Genomic DNA, 10,598 nt, shown 5'->3' with positions numbered 1-10,598 from the left:
TGCCTTCCACTGTGCTGGATGTTGTGGGGATTGAGGAGCGCGGGCAAATCCAGGCAGGTGCCTAAGAGGCGGTCAGTGGTGACATTTGAGCTAAGCCCTGAAGAAGCCTGCAGGCTCTGTTTGGGCCCAAGAGAAGGAAGAATGAGATTCCAGAGGTGCCAGGAGGGAGCACAAACCCATGGTTCCTGAGGTTCAGGGCACAGGGCAGAGCCAGGAACCCAGCAAGGAGCCCTCAGGGTGCCAGGGAAGAGGTTCTCCTGGGGCGCCTAAGCGGCTCAGTTGGGTGAGCGTCAGAGTCTTGGTTTCGGCTCAGGTCATGATGTCATAGTTAGTGAGTTTGAGCCCTGGGGGCTCTAGGCTGACAGCACGACTCTGCGCTGTCCTTTGGTGCCGAGTACTGCCAAGTGCAGCTTGATCCCAGGTCCTTTCTTTGGCCTCAGGTAGTGTTGTCTTTGTCTCCATTAATGGCTTCAGAAGCAGTCCTTGAGCTCTGCTCCAGGCCACGGGCCTCCCAAGGAAGCACAGGGGGCTCTAGAAGCAAGATGAACTCACAGAGCTTCTGATTCAACACTATGTCACAGATGAGAAAACTGAGGCCCAGAGTAGGGAAGGGATGCACCCAAAGTCACACAGAGAGATGTGCCAGAAGCGTGTGGATTCAAAGCCAGGTGCTTGCTGCCCTGCACGAGAAGCATACAGCGAGGCCCCGATCCACATGTGCTATTATGACCTGAAACTCCTCTATTTCTGAAGTTGTCTGTCCCAAATCTGTAGCCCAATCACGCCTCAGACATTCAGGGACAAACACTTGTTTCCACATGGCCTCTCTCCTTCTGTAGGAGTCCTCTCAGTGCCTCTGGAGCCCTCAGCCTGCTGGTAGGGATGAGGTGACCCCCCATTTTTATGCTCATCTTACATACACCAGCCAGGAACTGTGCTAAGTGCCTCCTAGGTTGCCTCATCAAAATCCCACAGCTCCAGGAGAGCTTCTTTATCCCTGTTCTACAGATGAGGAAACTGAGGCAGAGAGAGGCCTGAGAATCCAGCTCTGACTGCCTCCAGGCCCTCACGTGGGAAAGGAAAAACAGTCAAACCTTCTGATGAGGAGAGAAGCGCTGTGCCCACGACCTAGGACAGGGGCTAACTTTGAGCCAAGTGCTCAGCTCCTCTCCAACCGCTCAGTTTCTCTGTGACCTAAGATGGAGTTAATCATACATTCCCATCTCTCTTATTTGGTACCCAGAATTTCAGCCCCTGTGGCCTTGTTTCAGGTGCTCTCATGAGGCCTCAAACTTGTGGCCCCATGACCAAATGTATTCCCCAGAAGTGTTTTCCTTGGCATACATGGATTTTGTGGGAATTTTCTTGTGTGTGTTTATTTTTATTTTATTTTGAACTTTTTAAATGTTTATTTTTGAGACACACACACACACACACACATACGCACACACACAGTGGGAGTGGAGAAGGGGCAGAGAGAGAGAGAGAGAGAGTTAGAATCTGAGGCAGGCTCCAGGCTCTGAACTGTCAGCACTGAGCTCCATGCTGGGCTTGAACCCACAAACCCTGAGATCATGACCTGAGCCAAAGTCAGATGCTTAATGGACTGAGCCACCCAAGTGCCCCATTTTGTGTGTGTTTTTAAGTTTCACTCTGAGGTAATTACCAACAGGAATAAACTGAGATGTTTTCACAATAAAAGATTTATTTCTCCTGAAAAATCAGAAAATCTAGTAACCTGTAACTGTATTCTCTCAGGGCAGCAAGCAGCTGGACCTCCTTGAGAAAGACATTTACTGCCCAGGAGTCCCCTCTGGCCCCTCTGCCCGGTTCCGCTCATTCACCTGGCCTGCCTGGGCCTTTATTTCGCTTTTCTTTTCTTTTCTTTTCTTTTCTTTTCTTTTCTTTTCTTTTCTTTTCTTTTCCTTTCTTTCCTTCCTTCCTTCCTTCCTTCCTTCCTTCCTTCCTTCCTTCCTTCCTTCCTTCCTTTCTTTTTACAAATAGTTTATCGTCAAGTTGGTTTCCATATAACATCCAGTGCTCATCCCCACAAATGCCCCCCTCCGTGCCCATACCCCCTCCCCCCCCACATCCATCAGTCCTCAGTTTTTGTCAGCATTCAAGAGTCTCTCATGGTTTGCCTCACCCCCTTACCCCAACCATTTCCCCCCTACTTCTCCCCCATGGTCCTCCGTTAAGTTCCTCCTAATCCTCCTATACGTGCAAACATATGATATTTGTCCTTCTCTGCCTGACTTATTTTGCTCAGCATAACACCCTCAGGGTCCATCCATGTTGCTACACATGGCCAGATTTCATTGTTTCTCATTGCCATGTAGTATTCCATGGTATAGATAAACCACATCTTCTTGATCTAATCATCCATCCCATTCCTGGGTTACAGGGATGGTTCAACATTCGCAAATCAATCAATGTGATACATCGCATCAACAAAAGAAAAGATAAAAACCATATGATCCTGTCAATAGATGCAGAAAAAGCATTTGACAAAATACAGCATCTCTTCTTAATAAAGACTCTGCCTGGGCCTTTCAACCCGAGTTTGTGCCTCCTGCTGCAGGCCGCAGCCATTCATTCAATAAATATGCACTGAGCACTTACAAGATGCAAAATAGTGATTTTAAAAGAAGTGGGGGGAGGGGAATTCTCCCCTCCAACTTATCCTATCAGAATCTTCAGGATGTGAGGATTGCTAATGGGCAAAGGCAGTTTGAAAAACAATTTTCTTTATTATGACCGAATTTTACGTTTGGGAAATAAAAAAATCCTACTGCAATACTACTAGTAGTAATAATAATGAAACAATTACCGTTGTGCCCCACCGCTCCCCACCCCCATCCATAGTTTCGAGTTCTTGATTTTAGGTACCTGAAGTCAGCCTGTAAACTGCCTCTGGGAGCAGAGGATCCTCCTTCTAAGTACCGTCAGGTCAGGTAGCCTAATGGTCACGATGCCTGTCATTCACTTTACCTCATCTCCTCACACAGGCATTTTATCGCCTCACATCATCACAAGAAGAAGCAGGAGTACAATAAGATATTTTGAGAGCGCGAGAGAGACTATATTCACATACCTTTTATTACAGTTACATTATTACAATCATTTTATTTTTATTGTTGTTCATCTCTTATTGTGCTTACTTGATAAACCAAACTTTATCATAGGTATGTATGTATAGGGAAAAACTTAAAATATATCTGGTTCATAGGATCTGTGGTTTCAGGCATCCACCAGGGGTCTTGGAACGCATGCCCCGCGATAAGGAAGGGCTGCTGTTGTAATGGGTTTGGCAGTTTTACTCCATTCGTTAAATCAATAAATATTTATTGCTCATCAGCTATGTCCAGACACTGTTCTAGGTGCTGGGTCTACAGCAGAGTCCGACAAATCACTGCGCCCAGGGAAAGACCTCCCAGGAACCACATTCCATCTTTACAGCTGCTTACGGAGGCAAGAGGAACACCATCTCCACCTTCAGACGGGAGAACCCAGGTCCAGGGAGGCTGAACGGACTGCCCAAACTCACACTGCCGCTAAAGGCAGGCAGGGAAAGTGACCACAGCTCCCGGGGCCCCTGGGTCCTGCCTCTAACCCCCATGCTCCAGGCAGACCACGTGGGACCACCGCCTGCGCAAGCGCAGCAGAGGTCTGGCGTGTAGGGCGGGGAATTGGCCTACAATCCCGCCTCAGCTGAATGTTCTGGAGCCTGCCGTCCTGGGAATCCCTCCAGGGTGAAGTGAGTGGTAGAGAGTGAAAAGCAGGCACCTGCAAGTCAGGAGCCTTAAGGCCGGGGGAAAATGTTATCTGCCAGAGATCCTCCCTAGGTCTCCCAAGAATTCCCAGGCCCTCCTATTAGGGAGCTGTCTCCTTCCAGTGACCTTGACCCAGAGACTGGGCAGGCCCCTCAGAGACTACCTTGCCCCCTACCCTCAGCGCCGTTTCCCAAGGTCGTGGAAAGCGTGGGCTGAGGAGAAAGAAGACTGACCCCCATGGGCACGACAGAGCCTTTGCAAGGATCTGTTTTCCTCCTTTCTGGGCCTGGAGCTGGGTCTGACCCGTGACTGGGCTTGGCGTTAAACTAGGAGCGGCCAGGGCAGGTGTAAATTATGCATAGCTATTTCTGGAAACTTCTCAGATTTCTCAAGAGAGAGAAATTAATTTGCCTGTTTGGGCAAATAACACCATTTTTTTTTCCCTGCTTAAGGTCATTTTGTTAAGATAAAATTGATTAACGTTCTCTTTAAAGTTTAAGTAGAAACTGCTCAAACATATTTTTATGCACAGAAGCACGGTTTGCGCCCTTCAGTAATTAATAACTCTACAAATAAGTTCACAGCGCGCGGCTCGCGCTTAGCCTGCTGCCCGAGGCGGGCGCCGGGTGGGCGGGGCCGGCGCCCAGTCTGGCCAATCAGGGACCAGGAAATGGAGGGGCGGGCCGAGCCGCCCTGTCTCCGTCTAGCATCCTAGACCAGGCTCTTGCAGAACCCACGCACGCGGACCTGCTGGGTCCCAACCCCGCCTGACGCGACGAGGTCTCTGCAGGCAGAAGCAGACCCTGGCGGATCCACACCTAGAATCAGCCCCAGGGATGAGAGTTTTAGGTGTCAGACCATTCCTGTGCACTCTGCCGAGGTGCTTCTGGGGCTGAAAACAGGGCTCGGAAGCCTGACTGCCTGGATTAGAATCAGAGCTAGCAAGTTACTTATGCTCTCTCTGTACAGAGGGGATCACAGTACCCACGTGATAATGTTGTGTGGATTGAAAGAATAAATACCTGTGCCGGTGCTTAGAATAATGTCAGGCACATAGTGAATGCTCAGGTGATGATAGTATTTAATGTCACGGTCATTCTTATCTCATTTCAACTTCAATTAATTTTCGAGGTAAGACTATTAGCTTATCTGTCCCATTTTGCCAATGAAAACACCGAGTCTCAGAGAAGTTAAGTGCTTTGCTTGGGATCACACAGCTTATAAGTGGTAAAACTGAGGGTTGATTCAGGTCTGACTTCCTCTGCAGTTTAAGGCTGCACTATGTCTTCATATGTATGCTTATCTTCCTCCAGGCCCTTTAAAGTGTCATTTATTCACTTTCACAATTTCCGCATACATTAAGTAAATATTTGTCTGCTCCAGATGCTGTGCAGGCTGCTGGATATATCCAGATGCACAAAGAGTCAGCCTCTCCCCTCATAGAGATTATATAGTAATGGGTGGAGAGGAAGACAGTCTGTGGTAGTCATTAGCGTAATTTGCCAAACGTTGCCTGTTCTTAGTTCTTCTGGGCACATGGTTGCGCTTCCCTTCTCCTTGTGATGGGGTAGGACCATATGACAACTACTGGCCAATGAGTTGTGAGTTGAAGTGCTCTGTGTGTGTGCTCTCTGTGTGGTGGGTGTGCATGTTTGCATGACTCCTAGGCCAGAGTATTGAATTGGCACTGTGAGACCCTTCCAAGTTCTCTTTCTCTGGCTTGGTTACGACCACATTTATAGTGGTGGCTGCTTCCAGAGCAAGACTTACTGAGTAACGAGGATAAAGAAAGCTCTCTCAACATCCAAGATGGCCATGTAATATTAGTGAGAAATAAATCTTTGTTGTTTTAAATCATTATAATTTGGGTCTTTTTTGTTACTGTGTCATAACCTCACTTACACTGACTGAAACACAATCCAGAAACAGATAGTTATAAAAATGTGTAGGTGCCCAGTGATAGGCCAATGCATTGGGTATTATCAAGGTTCTTATATCAGAATATTTTACCTGATTGCAGGGGTCAGACTAGGTTGCCTGGAGGATGGATATATATCCAGACCAGGGTACAATGAGTGAGACAGTTTCCTTGGGCACAAAACTGCAATGAATGCCAAACAACTCAGAATAATACTTTCATGCAATGTTTTTTAAAAAATCAAAGTCAATGCAAAAAGAAGTCCACAAGGTACAAAATAGCAATATTTTAAAGACAGGATCTAATGCTGCATTTGCTTGACCCTGCCTCACTGGCATCACCCTAATCTAGCCCTGTTTCCTATAAATCTTTTTCAAAAACAGGCAGCTAGCCTGCAGGCTGCAGTTTCACAATTTGATTTTTAAACTATTGCACTAAAATATTGTTTATCTTGATTACTGAGCTTTGTGGTTCTCCCTGAAATTTTGCACCCAAGGTGAAGGATTCCCTCACCTCACTTCACCCAGGTCTTAACACTGAGAATTAGACACCTAAGTTTAATGAGCATAATGAGTTCAATGAGCTGAGTTTAAAACTTGGGAGCTAACCAGGCATTCTAAGAAGAGGTGACAGCATGGGGAAAAGCATGGAGGAAGGGAACAGCTGGGATGTGCGTGGCAAACCATAAGCCATTTGGTGCTTCTGGAGAGAGATTGAGCAAGACTGTGGTGCAAATGTTCAGCCTGTTAAGTGTCGTGAGTGTTCTCTCATTCCCTGGAAGTGGGAGTGCCGTGCAGAGTGTATAATCCTTGGTCAGTCTCCTAGGAAGACTCAGTGGACCAAATTCAACTGTAAATTATAACAACAGTGGTCTTATGAACTTGCTTTGACAGGTAAGAAGCATTTGGGAGACAAATCTTTTGATTTGACAAATCTCTTCTCCAAAAACAAGGTCCAGCGAATCAAGGCTAAGGGGGACCACCTCAATTTGCCTGTTTCGAAAACTGTGGTCACAGATGGTACCTATTAATTACCAGGTTTTGCCTTGGTAATTAATAGGAAGAGAAGGGGGCCCTTTGGCTCCGTGGTAGATTAGCTATATTAATGACCCTAATTCTCTATCCTTCCCCGAGTCCAGCCCTTTGTCCTGAGATTTTACAGCTCCTCCCATCAGAAGGTGAAATGTATTTCCCTATCCTTGAGTCTAAGTTTGGCCATGTGATTTCTTTTGGTCAATGGTACATGAGCAAACGTGATACACAAGCAGAAGCTGGAAAACCACTCCTTATTCTGCTCTTGCCCTTGGCCAATGCCATGAGAACATGCTTAGGCTACCCTGTGAGAGGATAATGAAAAGCAGAGTAAAGGTGCCCCAGTCACCCCTGCCAAGGCCATCTTACATTAACCAATAGCCAACAACCCAGCTCAGATCAGCCAAGCTAAGCCTAGTCCAGCCCAGATCAGCCCAACCCAATGTACTTCTTGGCCAAATTGATTACAGTATGTCATTGAGGTATATCTCTTAACCTTTAGACATTTTTAACCATCTCATTCCCTTTCCTTAAATCTTCTAGATTTGTTCTTGCCATATATGTATATATTTTAATTTGTAGTAGTTAAGAATTGATTCAACTGCAATAGAAAAACACAAATAATAATGGTTTTAAACAAGAAAGAAGTTTATTTCTTTCTCAGGTTCAAGATGCCTATTGGGAAGCAGGACAGAGTTAGTAGGCATTTGGCACTGTTGGAGTCCCAGGCTCCTTCTATATTGTTGCTCAACCCATGTATGTCTTCCATTTCCAGGTTACCTCATGGTTCAAAATGGCTTCTGGAGCTCCAGCTATTGCATCTACATTACAGTCATCAGGGAGGGAAAGGGATGAGCTCATTTCACTCAGGAAAATTCTTAGAATGTACACATACCACCTCCATTTACATCCCATCATCAGAAACAGTTTAGCTTTCAATAGTAATATGGCTATGCCTAACTTCTAGGAAGGATAGGATGTATAATCTGACCCTCTCCAAGATAACATTTGCTCAGATAAAAATCACAGGTAATTTATTAAGTAAAAGGAGGAGAGCTAGCAGTCTCTCCTACACAATATGCCATTTTATTAATAATAATAATAGTTATTATTCAATTTGTCCTTCAACAAATAAAAGGTGGCCACAGAGGGAAATCAGACACCAAGGCTAGGAGACAGGACACCCAAATTAGAGTCTCAATTCTATCCTGAACCGTGTGGCCTTGGACAAGACTCTGAAATTCTCTGGGCTTGTTTCAAACCATCTGAAGTCGAAACCCAATACAACCACAGACCCCTGAGGATACTTCTGGTTTGTTTCCCGATCACGGCTTGTCATTGTCTGGGTCCCCTCCTTTTTCAGGCCTCATCTGACTTCACTTCCTCAGCGCAACCTTCCTCCCTGCACCCCTGTCTCTACCATGGTCCCCCCTCATCTCACACAGCTCCAGTCTTTGTTCCTCACAGCACTTGTGACTGTGTGTGGCTAGGTATTTACGGACAGGCTTGCTTGCTAGGTGGCTGTCACGTGACTGTGAGCTCTGTGAGGGCAGGGGCCACATGGCCTGTCCATTTCTGTATCCCCAGCAATCCCCAGTAAATACCTGCTGGCTGGATGGCTGATGGCTTAACGTCTTGGCTCTACCTACTAAATGCTTGTAGGTGCAGAACTCACCCCTAAGAATGCACATTCTAGAAGGGAATTGAAAACCCAGGTGGAAAACTAAATATTAAACATACTGTGAGTTTAGGAGAGCATTGTCTGTGGCTGGGGGGAGCTTCAGAAGATTTTTCCTACGGAAGCTTCTCCACTGAGACCAAAACTCTTATCCACTTGCTTCCAGAAGCTCTAGGCAGGTACCCAATGACAGGAATCTGTGGCCCAGGTGTTCTAGTCCATTTCTCAACCTGGGCAGAGTTCTGGCGCCTACAGAGCCACTAGAAACTGGTAATTTGTACATGCAAATGCAGCAACAATGAACCTTAGGCTTCCAGTCACCTTGCCCACTCAAGCATCCAAACTACCAGTGACTGATTCCATCAGACCCTCCAGGCTGAAAGGGGCCCCTGTGTGGGAGAGGCCTGGCTTCATCATTTTCCCAACAACCACCATTCCACTTCTGGGTCTTCAGCCCTTCAACAGGCATCATGGCATGTAAGCCTCTCAGTGACCCTGCAAGGTCCGCCAGAGCTGAGAGGGAAATTGGCTCATCCCAGCTTCAAATCCTCTGACTGAAGAGAGGTGGGGGCTGATCTCCAAAGCACAGGCTCATAGCCCTGCACAACCCCCACCCCAATACTGTCTGATGGTGATGAATACCAATCCCTGTAAGGGCCCCCGTGTCCCCCTTAGTGCCCCCTCCCCACAAGCAGTCACGAGGGGCTCTCAGCTGAAGGGCGGGGGCAGAGCCAGCCAGAGAACAATGGGCCCAGGCGAGGGGGGAGTCGGTGGGGTTCCCTGGCTGCCTTGTCATCGCCATAAACCTCATTACCTCCCAGTCCCCTAGGCCGCCTCTCTCCTTACCCAAGGCATCCGCCGGCTTCGCTGCTGATTCCCACATGGCGTGAAAAGCTCTTAAACCCCCCGCTGTATTTTTAATGGGGGCAGTGACTAATTTAGCCCTACGCCACCAACCGTCAAATCAAATCTTCTGTTGGTACTTACTGAGGACTCACCTGGGCTCCATGGGGTTCAGGATAAATCTGGAGCTGGAGAGGGCCCAGAGATGGTGATCTGGCAAGCCCTGGAACATGCTGGTCCTGCCCACAGCCTTTGGTGCGGTCTCAGGGCTGGCCTGGCTGTGGATGCAGGGCAGACTGTGGCTGGCCATACTTTGGGGCACACAGATGCCTACTCTGGGGTCTCCCCACTAACACGGCCGAGTTTCCAGGCGACTGAAAATTGAAGTTCACTGCCTTCGACTTCCAGGAGGCAAGAACCCTGAATTCTAAGGGCGACTGCTCCGTTTTGCCCAGCACTGGCCAGAAGTCCGCTCTGATTTGCAGGTGTGATGTGAGTTTTGTAAAACTAAATCCCCCACCCATGTGAGAGAGAACCTTACATGGGGAGGCTTTTTAAAGGAGAACTCTTACAGGTCACCAGAAGCCCCTCGATATGGGAGTCACAAGATGCTGGGTATAATTGCTACAAATTCCATGCCCGTGACTTAGTATTACATTGTAATTAGGTGCAATCTGTCTGCCTGTTTCATTTCCGCTCTGCAGAGGGTAATAACCAATTTTCTTGCCCCTTGTGAAAAGTTAACAAGGAAGGGCTTCCCCGGGCAGGTTCTGAAGCCCTGGCCTCTGATTGGCAAGTCAGCCAGGCACCAGCATGGCAGAGGTGTGGGAGGACAACCATGTTGGGGACTGAGGTTGCTGGGTGCGGGGGCGGGGGGGGGAAGGGGACCCTGGGGCGCCAGCAGGGCCAGGGGGCGGTGAAGAAACCAAGGCAACCAGGGTGCAAAGTGTCAGGAAACACCCCTTCTTGGGGTTTGCAAGTGCAGGGGGCACCCCACTGAGGTTTTGTACTGTAGGCAGCTCGCTTGCCCCACTAGAGTCCTGGCCCCAGCACGGGTCTCAGCGCTTCCCTGTCTCACCGATCTCTGTGACTGGGAACCTGCTGCTCCCCCCTGGCTCTGCTCTGCAGCCCCCAGCCCTGTATCTCATGGGGATGGGGAGTTGCCCCCTGCTCCTGTCACATCTTTCTTCATGCCTCGGCCACAACTAGAATCCAAGTCCTACCTGATAGTCCTGGAGAGGAAAGGATTAACCGCTTGACCACCTGCTTCTAGCATGTGGGAGAGCCGTCCCCAGGGGGAGAAACAAGGACCTGTCATGGATAAGTCCACTTACTAAGCCCGAGCATCCTCTGTC

This window comes from Hyaena hyaena, unplaced genomic scaffold (assembly GCF_003009895.1).
Source record: "Hyaena hyaena isolate Hyena2069 unplaced genomic scaffold, ASM300989v1 scaffold_7, whole genome shotgun sequence".
Taxonomy (NCBI): Eukaryota; Metazoa; Chordata; class Mammalia; order Carnivora; family Hyaenidae; genus Hyaena; species Hyaena hyaena.
This window is presented reverse-complemented; position numbering follows the sequence as displayed.